This window comes from Ambystoma mexicanum, chromosome 9, assembly GCF_040938575.1.
Source record: "Ambystoma mexicanum isolate Mex_15411 chromosome 9, UKY_AmexF1_1, whole genome shotgun sequence".
NCBI classification, from domain to species: domain Eukaryota; kingdom Metazoa; phylum Chordata; class Amphibia; order Caudata; family Ambystomatidae; genus Ambystoma; species Ambystoma mexicanum.
In genome coordinates, this window is record NC_090931.1 from 1,319,392,596 (window position 1) to 1,319,415,053 (window position 22,458).

Here is a 22,458-nt window from a genome sequence, read left to right on the forward strand (position 1 = left end):
AGCTACCCCCGACAGGAGATGAGACTTGCACAACAGCTGTGTTCCCAGGCCTAGCTGCCCTTTTGCTGCTCCCACCAAAAGGGATATGACACTTCCCTGATTGAATTACCTGGGCTCTGCAGGAAATTGAACAAAGCCCTGTCCTGACTCAGGCAAATGTTTTATTATGGGGGCCGTAAAAAGTGGCTTCCTCCTGGAAGGAAAGGGGAGGAGCACTGCCTGGGAGAGCAAGCTGGCTTGGCAGAACTGGAAAAACCAGAAATTCAACCTTGTGCTGGGGGGAAACCACACCCCTGTAGCCAGAATATGGTTTTAGAAAAAGATGAATAACTCATAGTACGGACTTGTCATAATTATTTAAATGATACCATAATTCTTGTGATTTTTCTGCCCACATTTTAAGAGGTTTTTCGAACCGGTGGCATGATCTGGGGGCAAACTAGCAGTTAAGAGGGTATTACTTAAAATGTATGCAAGTTAAAAGTCTGATACTTCATCAATTAATGCCTGCATGCCTTGCACACATTTGGGTAAATTTGAGTAAGAATCTGATATTGGTAACCTGACCAAAAAGTGAAATATGTTGCCATTTCTGAATGCAAGCTCCCAGGAAGAGCAGATTTGGACAGGGTATACCTCCTGTGATATGTGATGGGTGCATGTAATTTTAAACAAATGTGTACCTGTGCAAATATGTCTTTTGGGTCAAAATATAGATTGTGTGTAATTTGACAGGGGTGGGTTCTCTGTATCATAAACAGACCTCATCATGATGACACTTCATTTCATTCCCCCAATCAAGGGGAAGAGGAGGAAGTGGCCAATGACAAGTGGAGAGGGGTAGGTCCTAGGAAGCTAGCCTCTCCACCCATTTTCAAAACACATAAAAGCAGACAGTCAGGACAGATAGGGACATTCAATTCCATTTGCTGCAACGCGCTCTGCCGGACCATACCACATCCAGAGATCCAGACTTCAAATCCATCAATCTCCAGAGAAAGCTGTGCAGAAAGATCCAGAAGCAGTGCTGTACCCAGAGAGAGAGCAGAGCTGACCCAGACCACTGTTAGCAGAACCAGAGAGCTGACCCAGATCACTGTGAAGTGCAGAGACCAGACCAGAGTCCAGTCTAAAACCTGACCAGATCCGTGGCGAGGCCCATTCTAATTCAAGAATATAGTGTGAGTACCTAGCAAGACTGTGCAGAACCAATCTCTTAGTTAAAATAATATAATTCAATCTATTTTAATCTAAGTAGAACTGCCTCCTAACTGTCACCTGTCATTTGTAAAGCTGTCACCTGTCATTTCTAGTTGCTAGCTGGCACTTGTCGCTTTGAACTTTTAACATTTCAAATCGGAAAAACTACCTTTATTTAATTGTTCATAACTCCGTAACCGTTTGGGCTAGGAACTTGCAGTAACTTTCCTCTGAAAGCTTAGAATCTTAGCTTTTCAACGAAACTAGAACCGCATTCCTATTCCATACACTTTCGCCGCAATCGCGAAAAACGCACTCGCGAATTTGCCGCGATTTGCAAATTTCTCCACGTATGAAAACAGCAGTTCTTGCTTTCCTTGCTAAAATTTCGTTTGCCTCTTAAGAATCATCCCTGAATCATTGCTAGAGTGAGCCTGGACTAATATTAACTTGATACCACTCACCCTGAACCTCAAGAGGGAATTAAAAGCATTTTAGCATATTTTTCACTTCATTGCCAGCACATATAAAAGCATTTTGGGCCTGTGTTTCCAACTTCTGTAGTCTAAGCTTGCTGGGGTGAACTGAATTACATTTGATTGCATTTCTGAGAACTGTGTGCTTTCCTTCCATTTCCTTGCATTGCATGAAAGGGGGGAGGGGATTGCCAGAGAAAAGTGATTACATTGTTTTGTTGAAATCATATTGAGTATTTTCTGTATTGCATTTCATTCAACATTACATCCATCTGAACTTATATAAAGCATTCTCTGCCACCTTATTCTTCTGTTCCTATTCACAAGTGTGCGAGTGCCAGACTATCCATTATTGATTACTGCTCAGATTAAGTGTGATATCCAATTATTAATTATTATAAAGTGTGATATATATATCTATTGTTTAAATTATCAAATAAACCTTTTAAACTTGCAAAACAGAACTACTTCTTGGCTCAGCGGGGTCAGGGGGATTCCAAGAGAGGGGTGTTATATAGGGGTAGTCATCCAGAACCCATGAACTGGACATGAAGATATATCAATAAGGGTTTCCATTCAGTATCCCAGACTAGGCATTGACTTAGCTGTAGTGTTGAATTGAATCCTCTTACAATATATATATATATATATATATATATATTATGGTCAGTGTATTGCATCTATGGTTGGCAGTCCTGTTTCATTGTCTCTGGGGTCTTTTTTCTCTGTGGCATTTAGGGAGGAGGTATGTGTATCCGTTTGGGGCATTGCATGGATCGCTCTTGCATTTTGCTTCTTTAATGCAGTTTATATTATGCACTAGCAATTTAATGGATGGTTGGCCATCAGCTCATTTTGCACTCTTGTAGGCACTTGGCACTTTATTAGCCACATGGTTAGCTTTGAAGGTTGTGCCCACATGATACCATGTCTGATTTAAAGTGGGTTGCATTGTGTTGCTTGCACTTGCACTTTATTGCCATTTTGGCTTTTGTAATGGCTTGCATTTGTACTTTATGACCATTCTTCATTGACAGTTCTATCTTGCTGCTTGCACCTGCACTTTAATATAAGGTGTTCCATTCCCATGCCGATTTTATACTGATTGCGATATGAATGTATATGCCATCATAATATGCAGCATCTTTGATTTCGACCCTTTCCTCTTGTTTTTGAGTGCACCTTTCAGCCAGCATTTTACTGTTCATTGTGTTGCCCACTTTGGTCTTCACATGTTTAAAGATGTCTGCCGCTGATTCACGAACTGACCTTACGCTATTTCATTGTGTGCTCAATGCTGAAGCCATTGTGTGATCAAGCACTCTGCGAACGCGAAACGCGTAACCTTTTCCAGTGTGCTTTCTGCATGCAGCGCTTGACCAATAAACACGTTTCAAGCTATTTTATCTTGGTCGTTGTTTTGATTGATGTGGCATCCTTTTTGACCAGGAGTGTGGTTCGCCTACTGATGTTCTGTTATATATATTACATGGCCACGGTAGTGGCCATGTAGTTATGGTTAAGTTGGTGTTTCTATAGGAAGAGCACTTTTTGGGAGGCTTATAACTTCGCTCTCCCTGGACGAATCCTCACCAAACTTTGCAAAAAAAAGTATTTGGGTCACTCTGAATTGTTTTGCAAAGCTTGGTGAGGATTCGTCCAGGGGGGGCAAAGTTATAGGAGGGGTCCCAAAACTTTTTTTTTTCCCATAGACTGAATGGGAAAAAAAATTGCTTGCGTCTACAGCCCAAACCGCTGGACGGATTTTCACCAAATTTGGACCAGGGGCAGCGGCTTGGTCCCGAAAGCGTGCTTTCGCAAATTTGGTGAAAATCCGTCCAGTAGTTTTTTTAAAAATGACCAAAAAGTAGGTAAAAAAAATTCGTGATATCTGTGTGCGCTTCGCGGACACACTTCCCTGTTCGGTCCGCGGACAGGACGGTGATTGGGCAAGCAGCTTGCGTGATGTCCGCGGACATCTGACGTTTTCTCTCATTGGATGCGGTGAAAGCGTGCAGTGCGTCGTGGCTTCAGAGACGCCCGCCATCTTTGTTCCTCGCATGAGAGGCTTTGTCAGGTCAGCAGGAGCGGGATCTGCCGCCTGCACAGTAAGTCCCCCAACCCCGCTCATGCCCGTGTCTGTCTCCTGTTCCTCCCACCCTCCCGCTCATGCCCCATGTGTCCTTCTTGTCCCCTCCACCCCCACTCATGCTCCGTGTCTCCCCTGTTCCTCCAGCCCCCCGCACACGCCATCGGCACACGGTGGCCAGCGGAGGGCTGAGGAGCGGGATCTGCCGCCTGCACACAAACTAATGTCCACTCATGCCCTGTGTGTCTCTCCCCTCCCCCACCCCCGCTCATGCCCCGTGTGTCTCTCCCCTCCCGCCCACCCCCCGCTCATGCCCCGTGTGTCTCTCCCCTCCCGCCCACCCCTGCTCATGCCCTGTGTGTCTATCCCTCCCACCCACCCCCTGCTCATGCTCGTGTGTCTCTCCCCTCCCGCCCACCAGCCGCTCATGCCCCATGTGTCTCTCCCCTCCTGCCCAACCCCCGCTCATGCCCCGTGTGTCTCTCCCCTCCCGCCCACCCCCCGCTCATGCCCCATGTGTCTCTCAACTCCCGCCCACCCCCCGCTCATGCCCCAAGTGTCTCTCCCCTCCCGCCACCCCCGCTCATGCCCCGTGAGTCTCTCCCCTTCCGCCCACCCCCCGCTCATGCCCCGTGTGTCTCTCCCCTCCCGCCCACCTCCCGCTCATGCCCCGTGTGTCTCCCCCCTCCCGCCCACCCCCCGCTCATGCCCAGTGTGTCTCTCCCCTCCCGCCCACCCCCCGCTCATGCCCTGCGTGTCTCTCCCTCGCGCCCAAGCCCCCGCTCATGCCCCGTGTGTCTACCCCTCCCGCCCACCCCTCGCCCACACCTGCTCATGCCCTGTGTGTCTATCCCACCCACCCCCCGCTCATGCCCCGTGTGTCTATCCCTCCTGCCCACCCCCGCTCATGCCCCATGTGTCTCTCAACTCCCGCCCACCCCCCGCTCATGCCCCGTGTGTCTCTCCCCTCCCGCCACCCCCGCTCATGCCCCGTGTGTCTCTCCCCTCCCTCCCACCCCCCTCTCATGCCCCGTGTGTCTCTCCCCTCCTGCCCACCCCCGCTCATGCCCCGTGTGTCTCTTCCCTCCCGCCCACCCCCCGCTCATGCCCCGTGTGTCTCTCCCCTCCCGCCCACCCCCAGTCATGCCCCGTGTGTCTCTCCCCTCCCGCCCACCCCCCGCTCATGCCCCGTGTGTCTCTCTCCTCCCGCCCACCCCCTGCTCATGCCCCGCGTGTCTCTCCCTCGTGCCCAAGCCCCCGCTCATGCCCCGTGTGTCTATCCCTCCCGGCCACCCCCCCGCCCACCCCTGCTCATGCCCTGTGTGTCTATCCCTCCCACCCACCCCCTGCTCATGCCCCGTCTGTCTATCCCTCCCGCCCACCCCCCGCTCATGCCCCGTGTGTCTCTCCCCTCCCCCCCGCTCATGCCCCTTGTGTCTCGCCCTCCCGCCCACCCCCCGGTCATGCCCCATGTGTCTCTCCCTCCCGCCCACCTCCCGCTCATGCCCCGTGTGTCTCACCCCGCTCATGCTCCGTGTGTCTCGACCTCCCGCCCACCCCCCGCTCATGCCCCGTGTGTCTCTCCCGTCCCCCCACCCCCGCTCATGCCCCGTGTGTCTCTCCCCTCCCGGCCACCCCCCGCTCATGCCCCGTGTGTCTCTCCCCTCCCGCCCACCCCCCGCTCATGCCCCGTGTGTCTTTCCCCTCCTGCCCACCCCCCGCTCATGCCCCATGTGTCTCTCAACTCCCGCCCACCCCCCGCTCATGCCCCGTGTGTCTCTCCCCTCCCGCCCACCCCCCGCTCATGCCCCATGTGTCTCTCAACTCCCGCCCACCCCCCGCTCATGCCCCAAGTGTCTCTCCCCTCCCGCCACCCCCGCTCATGCCCCGTGAGTCTCTCCCCTTCCGCCCACCCCCCGCTCATGCCCCGTGTGTCTCTCCCCTCCCGCCCACCTCCCGCTCATGCCCCGTGTGTCTCCCCCCTCCCGCCCACCCCCCGCTCATGCCCAGTGTGTCTCTCCCCTCCCGCCCACCCCCCGCTCATGCCCTGCGTGTCTCTCCCTCGCGCCCAAGCCCCCGCTCATGCCCCGTGTGTCTACCCCTCCCGCCCACCCCTCGCCCACACCTGCTCATGCCCTGTGTGTCTATCCCACCCACCCCCCGCTCATGCCCCGTGTGTCTATCCCTCCTGCCCACCCCCGCTCATGCCCCATGTGTCTCTCAACTCCCGCCCACCCCCCGCTCATGCCCCGTGTGTCTCTCCCCTCCCGCCACCCCCGCTCATGCCCCGTGTGTCTCTCCCCTCCTGCCCACCCCCGCTCATGCCCCGTGTGTCTCTTCCCTCCCGCCCACCCCCCGCTCATGCCCCGTGTGTCTCTCCCCTCCCGCCCACCCCCAGTCATGCCCCGTGTGTCTCTCCCCTCCCGCCCACCCCCCGCTCATGCCCCGTGTGTCTCTCTCCTCCCGCCCACCCCCTGCTCATGCCCCGCGTGTCTCTCCCTCGTGCCCAAGCCCCCGCTCATGCCCCGTGTGTCTATCCCTCCCGGCCACCCCCCCGCCCACCCCTGCTCATGCCCTGTGTGTCTATCCCTCCCACCCACCCCCTGCTCATGCCCCGTCTGTCTATCCCTCCCGCCCACCCCCCGCTCATGCCCCGTGTGTCTCTCCCCTCCCCCCCGCTCATGCCCCTTGTGTCTCGCCCTCCCGCCCACCCCCCGGTCATGCCCCATGTGTCTCTCCCTCCCGCCCACCTCCCGCTCATGCCCCGTGTGTCTCACCCCGCTCATGCTCCGTGTGTCTCGACCTCCCGCCCACCCCCCGCTCATGCCCCGTGTGTCTCTCCCCTCCCCCCACCCCCGCTCATGCCCCGTGTGTCTCTCCCCTCCCGGCCACCCCCCGCTCATGCCCCGTGTGTCTCTCCCCTCCCGCCCACCCCCCGCTCATGCCCCGTGTGTCTTTCCCCTCCTGCCCACCCCCCGCTCATGCCCCATGTGTCTCTCAACTCCCGCCCACCCCCCGCTCATGCCCCGTGTGTCTCTCCCCACCCGCCACCCCCGCTCATGCCCCGTGTGTCTCTCCCCTTCCGCCCACCCCCCACTCATGCCCCGTGTGTCTCTCCCCTCCCGCCCACCCCCCGCTCATGCCCCGTGTGTCTCTCCCCTCCCGCCCACCCCCTGCTCATGCCCTGTGTGTCTCTCCCCTCCCGCCCACCCACCGCTCATGCCCCGTGTGTCTCTCCCCTCCCGCCCACCCCCTGCTCAAGCCCCGTGTGTCTCTACCTCCCGCCCACCCCCCGCTCATGCCCCGTGTGTCTCTCCCGACCGCCCACCCCCCGCTCATGCCCCGTGTGTCTCTCCCCTCCCGCCCCCCGCTCATGCCCCGTGTGTTTACCCATACTGGGGTGCGGCGCACAGAGCAGAATTGATCTGCCGGGCTCACGAGGGTGGGGGCTGTGATGCTCGGAGCAGACTGCTCCGAGCAGCACAGCCCCCACCTTCGCGAGCCCGGCTGTGTACTCTGCACGGCTGTGGTGCCTGCATGAAGAACTTGCAGGACATTTATGTGCGGCCAATTCGGCGCGGGCTGTCGTGCCGTGCCGAACCGGCTCCTGCGCCGAACCGGCTGCGCCAAATCGTCCCGGGCACAACCTACTGTCCCGAAATGTCCTGCTCCGTGCCCCGTGTCTCTCTCCTGTTGCCCCCCACCCCCCGCTCATGCCCCATGTCTGTCTCCTGTACCCCCCCACCTTCCCCCTGCTCATGCCCCGTGTCTGTCTCCTATACCCCCCACCCCCCCTCATGCCCCGTTTCTCTCTCCTGTTGCCCCCCGCTCATGCCCCGTGTCTCTCTCCTGTTGCCCCCCACCCCCTGCTCATGCCCCGTGTCTTCCTCTTGTCACCCCCTCCTATGATGCCCCTTGTTGACCTCTTGTTCCCCCCACCCCCCGCTCATGCCCCGTGTCTCCCTTCTTCCCCCCACTCCCTGCTCATGCCCTGTGTCTTCCTTTCCCCCCCCACTCCATGCTCATGCCCCGTGTCTCCCTTCTTTCCCCCCACCCCCAGCTCATGCCCCGTGTCTGCTCTGTTGGAACAGGGCAGACACGGGGCATGAGCGGGGGTGGGGGCCCCACCTTGCCCTACCCCCGCTCATGCCCCGTGTCTCTCCTATTCACCCACACCCCCGCTCATGCTCCATGTCTGTCTCCCTCCTTTTCCCTCCGCTCATGGCTCGTGTCTCCCCTGTTTACCCCCACCCCCGCTCATGCCTCGTTTCTGCTCTGTTGGAACAGGGCAGACACGGGGCATGAGCGGGGTGGGGGCCCCACCTTGCCCTACCCCCGCTCATGCCCTGTGTCTCTCCTGTTCACCCCCACCCCCGCTCATGCTCCATGTCTGTCTCCCTCCTTTTCCCCCTGCTCATGGCTCGTGTCTCCCCTGTTCACCCCCACCTCCCGCTCATGCCCCGTGTTTCCCTTCTTTCCCGCTCATGCCCCGTGTCTCCCTTCTTTCCACCCACTGCTCATGCCCCGTGTCTCCCTTGTGTTACCCCCCACTCATGCCCCGTGTCTCTCTCCTGGTCTTCCCGACCCCCTGCCGATGCCCTGTTGTGTTCTCTTTATACACCCTGCCTTCCCTTTCCTGGTGTCTATCTTGGTAAAAGATTTTCCTTCCTACACCGGGACGCCTGCCTGCGGTGTCCTGGTTTGGGAAGAAAAATCTTTTTTTTACCACCCCGGGTTCCCACTTTGAGAACCTAGGATGCTAGTGGTCTTCCTCCATTGAAAAGGATGTTATGGTTACGTTGCACTAATAAAAAACTATGAAATTCAGTAAAAACAAATATGCTAAAGTGACTTTATGGTTAAGTTGCACTAATAAAAACCTATGAAATTCAGTAAAAGAACTTTGTTAAAGGGACATTATGGTTAAGTTGCGCTACTAAAAACCTATGAAATTCAGTAAAAACCTTTGTTAAAGGACGTTATGGTTAAGTTTCGCTACTAAAAACCTATGAAATTCAGTAAAAAAACTTTGTTAATGGACGTTATGGTTAAGTTGCGCTACTAAAAACCTATGAAATTCAGTGAAAAAACTTTGTTAAAGGGACGTTATGGTTCAAAGTAAAACCGAAAAACCCCTGAAATTCGCCAGTTATGGTAAGCTAAGCAACCATAACTCGCGCCACCACCGTGCACTGCTAAGACTAACACCCAGGACATCAAAGATGACATCACAAATGTCATTGATAAACCTTTGCGCACGCCTACAGCCCAAACCGCTGGACGGATTTACACCAAATTTGCGGCAGGAGCAGGGGCTTGGTCCCGAAAGCGTGCTTTTGCAAATTTGGTGTAAATCCGTCCAGTAGTTTCTTTTAAAATGACCAAAATGTAAGGCAAAAAAATTAGTGATATCTCCGTTCGCTTTGTGGACGGACTTCCCTGTTCGCTCTGCGGACAGTGCCCTGATTGGCCGAGCGGCTTGCGCGATGTCCGCGTGGAGCGCGTCAGATTTTTGGTGGCGCCCACCATCTTACATTCGCGGACGACTGCGGACAGCGAGGTGAAACTTGGTTTAAAAATTGTATTTAGTGGAGTGTGTTGGTGTGTAAGAGTGTTTGGGGAGTGTGGGGGAGTATGAGATAGGTGCAATGTTGTATTTTTTTTATGTGCTAGATGCTTTTGTTGTGTTCGATTTGTCTGCGGACAACACGGCTGTTCTGAAATGTTCGTAAATAAACAGAATGGATTCGGTGTCAAGTTGAAAGTGTTCTAAGAAGACACGTGGGGTCCTGAAATGTTCGCAGGGGGTGTCCTGAAGACGTTGTCTGTATTGTTCGTTGTCAAGCTGAAAGTGTTCTAAGAACACTCGCGGTGTCCTGAAATGTTCGTACATAAAGAAAATTGGGGTGTCCTGATGACGCTGTCCGTATCGTCCTCTGGCAAGTTGAATGTGTTCTAGGAACTTCCCTGTGTCCGCAGACATTAAAATGGTTGAAATGCTTGAATCTATGGGTGTGATATGCTGCGGTGGTTGTGGCCAGGGTATAGAATGTTGGGTGCATGGCCATCTGGCCATGCACCGAAGACTCTATGCCCTGGCCACAACCACCGCAGCATATCACACTCATATGCCATGCACCCAAGAGTCTATGCCCTGGCCACAAGCACCGCAGCATATCACACTCATATGCCATGCACCCAAGAATCTATGCCCTGGCCACAAGCACCGCAGCATATCACACTCATATGCCATGCACCCAAGAGTCTATGCCCTGGCCACAAGCACCGCAGCATATCACACTCATAGTGGCTTATAACTTTGTGTCAAAAACAAATTTATAAGGAACAATGTTATAAGCCAGTATGGGTGTGATATGCTACGATGGTTGTATTTATCATTTTATACTTACTATTTGGTTTAGTAACGGGAGTCCATGTTTTTCTTGTTCATTTCTGTGATAAAAGAAAATAGCATGTTAGTATTAGTATTTTATAAAGACTTATTACATTGTACAATCACAATGTTTTCTTTTTTTTGACCCTCATATTTAGTAGATGACAAACCAGAGTACTGTGCAATTTGCTCAGTTTCTGTGTTTGCTGCTAAAATCATTGGGTCTGTTGGATTAAAAAAAAAAACTTTTTCTGTTATGCTACAGTTTATTTGTTTCTGGCTAATGCTTTTTACATTGGATTGTTCCAGTTTTTGGGAGCAGTAAGATATTAGGTATTTGTTTGGATATTGTAAAATTTTGGAGCAGTTAGATACCAGTAGGCGTATTCTAACTGTTTATTTGTTTATATAATTTTGTGGAATTGCTTCATCTATTTGGATATTTCTAAATTTTGGGACAGTTAGATACCAATTGGCGTATTCTAACTGTCTATTTTTTGCTCTTATTTGGATATTTCTAAAGTTTGGGACAGTTAGATACCAATTGGCGTATTCTAACTGTTTATTTTTTGCTCTATTTGAGTGGTATTAATTTATCTGATTAGTTGTTGTAGCATCTTTGGGCAGTTAGATAGCTTTTGGAATATTGTGACAGTTTATATTTTTTTTACTACAAGTTACTTAAGTATTCTAACTGTTTATTTTTTTATATAATTTCATGGTATTGCTTTATCTATTTGGATATTTCTAAATTTTGTGACAGTTAGATACCAATTGGTGTATTCTAACTGTCTATTTTTTGCTCTTATTTGGATATTTCTAAAGTTTGGGACAGTTAGATACCAATTGGCGTATTCTAACTGTCTATTTTCTGCTCTATTTGAGCGGTATTAATTTATCTGATTAGTTGTTGTAGCATCTTTGGGCAGTTAGATAGCTTTTGGAATATTGTGACAGTTTATATCTTTTTACTACAAGTGTACTTAAGGTTTAAGTACAGTTTAGTTATCAAATTTTGGTTTTAAGAACGTTAAATAAGCGTTTGTAAGATTTGCTGGTTATCTCTGCTTTAGAGTAACGGTACTATCATTACATTCAAACCATCCACATTTCTTTTTTATATATGCAGTGTAGTGCCCTGAGTTGGTTGTGGCTCCTGCGTGGTAGATTATACCTATTGTTGTGAAGGTTTTCCTACCAAGTGATATTTGACCATGTGTGAATCCAGTCAGCTTGCAGTTCTTTTTGGTACCATCTGCATTGTAACGTAGAAGCATTCGTATTACGTATTTACTGTATTACTAACGTGGAGCGATTATCTGAATTGCAGGTCGAACATAATCTACCGTGGTTTGCATTTTGTACAAGTTGATGAAAAGGAACAGATTCACAATTAGGTATTGATATATACACAAAGCGCTCATTGGGGATTTGTTCTTGTGTCACATTGTTGCAGAGAGTGCATGTATGTTTCCACATGTATGAAATCTGCAAGATTTCATTTATAGGTATGTTTTTGTTTTCCATTACTAATAGTAAGTACATTAGAAATTCTTGTGGATCTTCCTGTGAGTTTATAGTGAATTCCACCATTCCAGCACAGTAGTCCAATTGTTGTCTTATTCCATAAACACTATACGTGTTGTCAGGATTGTTTGCTGCATTTCTGTGAAGTACTAACATTTGCAAACACAATGGGTCTGTACTGTGTAAGTAAATGTTCTGAACAATTGATGGTAATTGAAATAGAATATTCATTGCTACATTTGCATAGCAACTTGCACCAACTATATTTGAGAGTTTAAATGGATCAGGTAGTTCTGTATCTGACTGCTTTTTTTGGAGTGTGTCTTCCTTCTTTGAAGAAGTACCTGGTTTACTTTCCCTAATTGATTCTTTTTTGCTTGTGGCACTTGATGAAGTATTACTTTCTTTTACTCTCTTTGGAGGATTTGCAGTGACATCCTGTTGCTTTTCTGTTTGATTTATTTTTCTTTTATAATGTTTTACTTTTTGTGGAACAGAATATGTGTTTAGATGGGGAGTGTATAGTGAACAAAGTCTATTGTATTCTAAAATGCAAGGAATATCAGCGTTTATTTTACTTGCATCAAAGTTGATTAGAAATAGACGCTAAAGTGTACGGAAGCGTGATAGTGCTACGTAGCTCATGCCTTCTTTAAAGACTGTATTACCAATGTCTATCATTGCTTTGTCTAGGGTAAGACCTTGTGATTTATGAATGGTGATTGCTTATGCAAGAGTTAGAGAAAATTGTTCTCTGCGTACATACATGTCTTTGAAGAGAAGGAATCGAGCTGTTGAGCGTCCTATTCTTTTTACTTCTGAAAGTTTGGCAAAGAGAATATTGACAAACTGAATTTTGTTGTCACGTGGGTATGTTTGAAAGCCAACAACTGTACCCAGTGCTCCATTAACTAGTCCTTGGTCCACGTCAAGGTTACGTTTTCAGCTTTACTCTGCAATTTAAGGATCATTTTAATATCTTTTCCAAGCCTGCTGTGTTTGAGATTGATTTTTCTAAACTATTTAGTCTTGTTGTGGCTTGGTCACACATGGGTAGTGTCATTCCATGTACATCTAGTTTGTCTGTGGTGCTAATTTCCATTATTGGTTGCATTTCTTTACTTAACATTATTTCATTGAATTTGAAACAGCTTGCAAGAGTTGGCATTAAGGCCATACAATTGACATTTTTGTGGGCTAATTGTTCCATAACATCTGTAGCACATGCATTATCACCATAAAGTGCATGAATGTGCCGGGTTTTCAATATTGCTTCTGCTTCTTTAGAAAGTATACCAACTCTGATACTTTTTAAGATGTTGGCATAAGTGAGATCTGCAGATTGGCGCATGTTTTCTGTTAATTCTCTGTATTGGAAATGTTGCCAAAGGTTGACATTTCCAATGCTGCCAACAGTTTTACAGCAGAGTTTGTGTCCTAATGTTTTAAAAATAGGCTCACCTTTTACTGGTGTCAATTGAAGAAGATCTCTGAAAACAATAATGTGTTTTCCTGCAAAGAGCTCTTCATAGTTTGTTTTGAGTACTTCTTGTAATCTGAGGTGAATCAAAGCCAACATTAGGTTGGACACCATGCTCACTTCATCTATTAGTAGCATTTTCATTTGTTTCAATACTCGGCGTAGTTCCATTGCAGCTTCTGCAGAAAGTTTGTAATAATCTAATTTGTTTTGGTAGGAGTCGTAATCGGTGTAAAGTGACACCACCTATGTTGTAGGCAGCTAAACCTGTGGGGGCAGTGACAACAGCTGACAGTTTGTTGTTTGTCAGTTGTTGAAGGAACGTACTGATGATTTTGATTAAGAATGTTTTGCCAGAACCAGCTTCACCACTGACATACAATAGTATAGGTTTGTAATTTTGACAGGTGCATTCTTTGTTTTCATGCTGTACACCATGTGCAATTTCTTTTGTTACTTCTTGAAAAATGCTACGTTGCTCATTGTTTAGCTTTGATTGTAGTATAGTTAAGTCTTCTTTTTCTTCATACTGACACAAGGTGTTTTCTACTTCTATCATAGCTAATTCTGCCTCATTTGTTATTAGTGGGTCTCCCAGTGGTTCTTGGCTTCCTGTGACAGAAGGTTGACTACTGTCAGGAGTGTCCTTATCTAGTTGGGCCTGGAGTTCTTCTTCGTGTTGTTGTTCATTGTGCAACATTGTTTTGTACTGTGCAAAGTTTACACCAGTTATACTGCTTTCATTTGCTTTGAAAGCGTCTTCATATGAGTCATAGTTATCTAGTATTTCTTCTTCTTTTCTCCATGGTTTACAGAGTTGTAGCAGGGACATGTAATATACTTCTTTATGTTGAGGAGTCTTTAATGACAATTTGATATGATTAATTAAATTTGGTTTGGTGAGTTTTACTAAGCTGCCTTCACAGTTTGTCACTTTGTACTTAAGGTTTTGTTCATCAGGTTTTATATTATTTTTGTATGTGTAGTTTTGGACTATGTGGTATAGACTCATGGTTTCCAAAGTGGTACTCCTGTTTGGGTAGTATGTGTCCAATAAATTGTTTTTTAAAATGTCTTGGCTGTTGGGATCATGTTTGGCTATTGTTTCTATATCTTCGTATGATTTTAGAACTCTTTTTCTAGATTTAGCTGGACCAAGACTTAGCCATACTATATTTGCAGATTTACCATACAATGCAGTACCAGTTAATCGATCAGCTGCTTTATAGGATCCACATTCTCTATGGGACAGCATTTTTATGCCCAAGCTGTATAATTTCTGAGACACTGTTTTATCTGATGGCAGGTCATTCCAGAGGTCTTGGAGCTCTGTCTTTTCTGATTTGGTTAAGTATGCTGTGACATATCGTGCAACTGCAGTAGAATTGTACATCTATGTTTGCATTCCATAAGTGGGCAATGATTGCATTGTAATCATTGATATATTTTTTTCTTCTTTTCTTTTTATGCAATATGTATTTTTAGGTGACTTACCTTTAACACTATGTCTAACTGAAGACATGAGGTTGTTCACTTGACCTGTATTTGTAACTGGTCTAGGGAAACCAAATCGGCATTTGGTGTAGTATTTCCCTTTGTTTTTGTATTTGCGACGACAATATTTGCCACATTGTGTCTTTGGAATTGTAAACTTTTTGCATGAAGATCACTATTTGCGGATTCTGATGGAATTTCACAAGTGACATATTTTTCAATAAACTGTAAAACAGTGGCATCACTGTCTTGACCAAATTTAGGAGCATCTTTAATCCATAAAAGCATGTGGACATGTGGTGCTCCTCTGGCTTGGTATTCTTTTCTCCAAAAGAAGTGTTGCACTTCTCCAAGGGGAGGAACATTTTTGTTACAAATAAAATGTAGCATAGCAATGAAGCGATGGTGAAAATATCTTGAAACATTAACAGGATCCTGTGAACAAAGTTCTCCAGGTGTTAGTATATCTAATTTTGTTTTGTTTTCATTTGATATGCCTAGGAAAGCATGTAAATCTTCCCATGCATATTCTGCACAACTTAATGTAACAAACCAAGTGGGTGGGCCAAGGTTTCTGATCATACAACGTACATCTCCATGATGTCGAAACCAGAACTCTTTAGTACCACGCATATTTGCTAATAGATTTGTAAGATTTGCTTGTAAAACCTCATCTTTTTGTTGAACTTTTTGTAATAACTGTGTAGCTGTCATATTCTGAAAGTGTGATCCTGATTTTAATACGTGTGCAACTCCGTAACATAAAGTTGCTGGTTCACTTTCAAAGAGTAGGTGGAATATGTATTCCACATTTTGTCGAAATCTGGGATCTTCAAAATACATTCGTAATGAGCGATATTCTGATGCTGATATTTGAATAGATCTATCATTGTATCTTCCTCCTTTGCCAGTAGGAAAGAGTAGAGGAAAAGCACGTGCTTCTATACTTTTTTCCCATATGCTGATTGGTGATCCTTTTGTTTGACGCATTTGGTACATTTCCAGTGCATCTTCTATGGTGTCATTAGAGTACAATGGATGAATTGTATAATGGTCTAAAGTGTTTGATATTGTTGCAGGATCTAGGAGCTCAAATTGACCAGCTTCTTGTGTCTCTTGAATTATTTCAGTTGTATCTTTCAAGTTTTCTTCAATATTAATTTCTTTGTAATATTCATTATTCTCTTTAAGATATTGCAGGGCTTTTCTAACTTTATGTAAATCTACCAGTTGTTGCCAATTTTTTTTGTCTTTTGTAGGTACTCCATTTACCAAGATAATTAAAGATTGCTGCATTGGACGTTGCACTCCTAGAGTGGGCACATTTTCTTTTAGATCTAATGATAAATACACTACATTTCCACGAATACCTTTTACTAATTCAGAGGGAGGTAATTTAACAGTTTTTGGTTGAAGGCGTATTATTGCTTGAAATGGGTGCGCTGTTTGAATTATGATGCTCTCATATAAATTAAGTTGTTGAAGGGGTTTTGGTAGTGGATATAATTCCAAGTTATTTGTGATAGCACGTGAAGGAGTTTGGTTGTTGTCAAGTTTTGTAGTGCAGTAACTGCAAAGTATTATGGGGTCAGTTATTTCGTATTTGTTTTCTGCCATAAGGTAGAAAGCTAATTCAAACCATTTAGAATCTTCATTGTCTTCTATTTTGTATGATAGGTCTACAGTTTTTGTGTTACTTTTATAACAAGTTCTGCGACAACATACACACATGTGGTTTGGTACTTCAGCTGAAGTACTTTCAAATTTTAGTATTTCTTTTTTGTATGTGTGTAGTGAAAGGTTGCCATGTGCAGATTTCTTTCGAAGTTGGTTTACAGCTAATTCATCTTGTAAGTGGGTTTCACTTCCAGAATATTTTGTCTGGATATAGTCGATTTCTTCTAGTAGGTCTTTTGCTGTACCATGTAGAAGAATGTTATTTAAATTGGCCAGTGCTGAAGCAGGACTAGATTTCATATACTTGCATGATGTTTTGATATCCTTTTGATATCATGGAAGGGTGTTTTGCAAGTAGGTCCTGTAATGCAGGCCAATAAATGTCCTTGTAGTCCTGTGTACTTGCGTACTGGACAAGCATCCATATTTTGCAGTAGTTTAATTTTGATTTTGTCTTTGCTTTTCACATATTGATTGAGGAATTGGCGTAAAGACTTGAACATTTGTTGGGAATGTTACACATTGACGTGCATGGCCATTTGTACACTAGATGTTCTGATTCAGTTGAATGGAGGGTTAAATCTACATTTTCAGGGCATATTTTTGTAAGGAGTACTTCTTGTTCCATTATGGTATTATTAACTTTTTCATAACCTCGACCACTGCTATGTATGGCAATTGTATTTGTTTGCTTTTGTTTGTAGGCTTCTTCATTAAAGTATGGTTCTGTGCTTGTAGTGTGACTCCATTCACCTCCACAGATATTTAAGAAATTATTTCTGTTGACATTTTGTTTATTGAGAAGTCTTTTTTGTAATTTAGTTATTAGTTTTGTTAGTGGTTTAATTCTGTTTAACACTAAAATAAATAACTTTCTTTTGAGAAGAAGTGCACTGTCTATCAACGCTTCTAAGATTACTTTCCTACGATAGGTTTGAAGTGTTGAACCTGGTTTCTCTCCTGTTTTTATAAGATTTTGAAGGACTTTGTGACAGAACATTTTGGCTAAAATACTTTTCTTGGTATGCTTACTTTGTACTATATCAAGATTTATAGAAGAAGGTTTATTTGTAGTGATAGTTGATTTTCTGTTAATTGTTTTTTGGGTTGTTTTACTTTTTGATAGAGGAGGCAACGTTTTTGTACTAGAAACTTCTTCTGTTTCACTACATGACTGTATTAGCTGTTGTGTTTCAACTTTCTTTTACAAATTCTGCTATAGATGGATGTTTATGTTGGAGACTTTTCTTTTCATTTGCTCTACTTCTGCGTTCCTTTCTATGGAGTTGCTTTTTGGTAGGCATGCTTTAGGGTCTGTTGAAAAAAATACAGAAGGTATTGGTTGGGGTGTTCTGCAATGCATGTGTGTTGTGTGCATGAGTGTTTGAGTGAGATGATAAAGACGTATGTAATGGTGTGTGATTGTGCATTGGGAAGTACAACTACTAGGGAGGGTATTCTTGAATTAATGTGTTAATAAACTGGGGTTCAGATGACAGAAAAAAGTAAGCCAGTGGTGTGGAGAAGTATAAATAGTATATCTAAAGCTATACAATTAAAACAGTTGTTTCTTCTACAACATCTAAATTCTAGTGGCTGAATTGGGTAATTTGTGTGGCGAAAAATAGGAATTTGTGGGCCATTCTGCCAGTAAATCACTGTTTAAGACGGGAGGATTTTTGGTCAGAATGGTGCAGAATCTCTATTTTTAGGCACAGAAGTAGCATGCATTAACATAAGAGTGTGTTTGAGTAATAATTCAAATATTATGGTAACAATCTACTTACTTTTTTTCTAAAATGAGCAGTTTGCTTCTTAGTTGTTCTTTGTAATTCAAATTCGGCTGCTTATTTTCAGGAGCATGGTCTTCACTGCAATTGTTAAAGAAAGAAATTAGTAATTCGGTTTGTATATAGCACTGTTTTTAATTTAGACATAGATTTTATAAATTGAAATGCTCAGTGCCTTCCTCAAAACCATTAAAACTATCTTATGACTAACTGTAGGAAAGAAAATATCTTTACTATGGCTTGTCAAAATCATAATGTACCACTGTATACCACTATTCCTGTAACTAAGCTTTTCCACGTAATAGTGAGTCCATGTGATAGCCTGCTTTTCCACGTAAGAGGGAGTCAATGTCATAGCCTGCTTGTCCTATATAAATGTAAGTAATTATATAAACTAAAAAAATTAAAACCAAGTATGTGTTTGTACAAATATTATTCTTTGAGATTTGATGATAGAGTGTGCATGTAATTTTGTTTGATCATATGTAGTCTATATATTTTATTTCAAAAATGTTAGTTTAACATTATTTGCGTGTGTGTGTGTGTACAAAGAAATTAAACGGTATAAAGGTTTGTAAGTCACAGTTCATTTTAGGAGAATGAAAAAATGATCGTAGATTCATTTTACAGATTATCCAAGGTAAAAGTCGGTTAGAAAATGTGTTCATGTACTGTATAGAAAATATGCATACCTGTAGTTTGTGTTCATGCATATGGATATGGACGAAGCTACAAGTAGAAATCTTGGAGACTTGTCTAGTATTTTTCGTAGATCGTGCTTGCCAATGGTATGAGACTTGTAGTCCGAGAGATTCACCGTACATTTGCAGTGCTGATCTATGATGATGCAGTTACATGTAGAGGTCTTGGATTTGATTGGTGGATGGTCATGTGATTTCCTAGCTACATCCAATGAGGGAATGGCACAGAGAGTGAAGTGGAAATGGTAGAAGGGCTGTCCATGTTAAGATATGTTCGCGGACATGGCGGTAGTTCTAGGACACCGCGTATTACATCCGGGGGATTTGGGGTGGGGAGGCATGCAAATGAGATTTAATGTAGCAAGGGATTGGTCAGTAAAATTTAGTGAGTGTGTTGTGCTCGGAGAGGTTTTCTCAGATATTCTTTTTGCTGAGAGAAGAACAGATAGCTATGGCTGAATGTTTTAAAAAACAGACTGTGTGGATTTTGGGAGACTCGTGGATACATTGGTTGAAGGTGCATGCAGAAAGCTGTGGAGTATCTATAGATCTTGTATTCCCACATGTGGAAGTGCACTGGCATGGAGTGCGTGGAATGAAGTGGCTGGACTTGCTACCTCTCTGTGCAACTTTGAAGATAGAGGAACATCCAGACATAATTGTAATTCATTGTGGAGGGAACAGTTTAGGACATGTGTCTGGAATTTCTTTGCAATTTGCAATGAAAGAAGGACTTCAGAAGATCATGGACATGTTTCCAAACTCCAAAGTAATTCTTTCACGGATTGCGCAGAGACAAATGTGGCTTTGTTCTTTCTCATGTGGTCCACAAATGGAGCAAGCAAGGCGTAATGTCAATAAGGCTGTTTGTGCCTTCCTAAGAAATTTTGGCATGTCCTCTTTTCAGAATGAAAATTTTATGTTTCGTAGTACATACATTTTTCACACAGATGGAGTCCATCTTACCTAAGCGAGCAATCAGATTTTTCTGAGAAATGTACAAAATGCATGGCGACCTTTTTTAGAAATGCAGAATGCATTTCGAAGTAGGTGTTAAGTATTTAAAATGTTTGACATACAAACACCTCCCAAAGGCTCTTTTCAGAGCCAACACTTCCTCCCAGAGAAAAATGCAATGGTTACAATAGGGTAGCATCCCATTTTTTTTTATGTTCGCGAACAGTCCGCAGACTTTCAAGATATAGAAAGGGCCCTGCGTTATTTATCTTTACTCCTTTTTTTTAACTGTGAAAGGCGGCTCTGAAAAGAGCCTTATTTTATTTTTTTGTTTTTGTTATTTTGTATTTTTTTGGGTTTTTTACACACGACACACTAGGAGAGGAGGGGAAAGGAGGGAAAAGGGGGGGACACCAACCACAGGGATAAGAAAGGGCGAGCTGAGAGAGGAAGATGTAGAGTGGGTTTTATTTCGGTAGTGAGCAGGTCTTCTCGTGCTCTGAGACGATAGTCTCAAAAGTACTGTGAAGTTGCTCCCCCCTGCAGAGTACTGTGTCACAGTACATACATACAACTGTGACCCTCGAAAGGTAAGGGTCATCAGAATGCTGTATGGCCTGTGAGGCAGCTTGAGGAAGACGCTGTCCCAGAGAGGTGTTCCTTATGGTGACAGGATCAGAAATGGAGGATGAAGTAGAGGCAATCAACCTACTACGCTCTTTGCAAGGTGCAACCTTGCGAATGGCCCCAGTGTGGAATGAGTTCAGGTGTCGCTTCATGGTCGTAGTCCCAAAGCTATACAAACCATGCCTCTCGCGACTGAGTACCATTTTGCACTCATTGCAGGTGACACAGTTCGCACGAGCCTTAGGACCATTCCCATGAACGGTAAACAACCACCACACCCAAGAATCACGCCGAGGGCGGGTAGTAGGGTTTTCCTCTACCTCATTCTCGTCATCCTCTTCCTCCTCCTCTGTATCCTCACTCCTGTTCCCCTCTTCAGGCCCTTGGGAAGGTGGTGGTGGTGGAGGGGGTGTGGGTGGTGCTGAGGCAGATACAGCACCAGGTGGCAGCAGTGGAGCCACAGAAACCATCAGGTTGAAGATGGAAATCTGCAGAATGCAGAAAAAATCTCTGTGCTCTGTAGAATAGCCAGAAACAGAATGAGAATGAGCTCTAGGGCGTGGTCTTTTATAGGGGTGCTTGTGTGCGGTTTGCGGACATGCGCGCCGTCCGCAAGACAGATCGAACACCAAAAAAGGTTCAAAAAGTCACAAAAACTATGTGGAAATTTAGGATTAGTATGTGGGATTTGTGGTATGTTGAGTTTTCAATGAGAAATATTGTGGATTACTTGGAAATGTACTTTTAAAGGGTTCGGGGACACGAACAGTGTCCGCATTCAGAACACGCGATCAGCGTGGGCGCGGTCACATGATTGTTTCATGAGCATGTTCGCTAAGGTAGCAGCCATCCGCAGGACACCCAATGTACGGACATTGTTTTGCGCATGCGTGTTGATGTTCTACGGACAGTGTTCGGGTCCTGAACTAATTAAAAGTGTGTCACACGTAAAACAAACAGTTACGGACAGCCGTTTGTTCTTAGCACAGTTTAATTTACTTGTGCACAATACGGACAGACATAGCGTCTCAAGCACACCTCCATTTTCATTTATATACGAACAATTCAGGACACCACGAGTGTTCTTAGAACAGTTTCAACTTGCTAGCGAACACTACGAACAGGCATAGTGTTCTTAAGGACACCTCCATTTTCGTTTATTTACGAACATTTCAGGACACTACGAGTGTTCTTAGAACATTTTCAACTTGCATGAGAACTTTACGGACAGATATAGTGTCCTCAGGACACATACATTTTCGTTTATTTACGAACATTTCCGAACAATTGCGCTGTCCGTGGACACCTAAATTGGTTTTACCACAAAGACGTGAAAGTAATTACAACACAATATAAAAAAGTAACTTTATTTAACATATATAAACAATTTATGACTGAGAAGGTGGGGCAGAAATGGAAACAAAAACAGGAGAATTAGGGTTTTCAATATAAGTGGGATCAGGTGAAGAAGGGATGGAAATCTCATCAAAACGTTGTGGTCCATGGAGAGAGTTTGGGGTTAAATGAATGGGATATGGTGAGGGGGGACAAGTACAGGTGGGACAATGGTATGTTGTTGGTGGTTTTAGGTGATCTTCCACAAAGTTCTTTAAATCCGTACAATTTGCCATAAGTTGGTCCATTTTGTGGGTAATGTGTTCAAGAGTATTATCCACTGCTTCTTTTTCTTTGGAAGTTGCAATTTTTGTAGGGTCTGTAAAAAAAAAAATGTATATGTTGAATGTACACAAAATAATATTTATTAATTGGTTTATATAGTAAAGTGTGTACCATTAGGTGGACTATCTTTTAACATTGCGGCTCGTGGAAAATGCTCCTCTAGCCAGTCCAGAGTACTACACATTTCTGTGAGAAAACAAAAAAGTAATATGTTTTTTTTTCTAATATAGAAAGTTTATAAATATATGAGTAAAATGAAGTGCACTTACTATTCCTGGTAAGATATGTAATCAGTAGTCTATACGTCTGGTCTTGCTGTTAGTTGTGGAGTGTCTGTGAGGTAATTATGTTGCAAGCCACTTTATC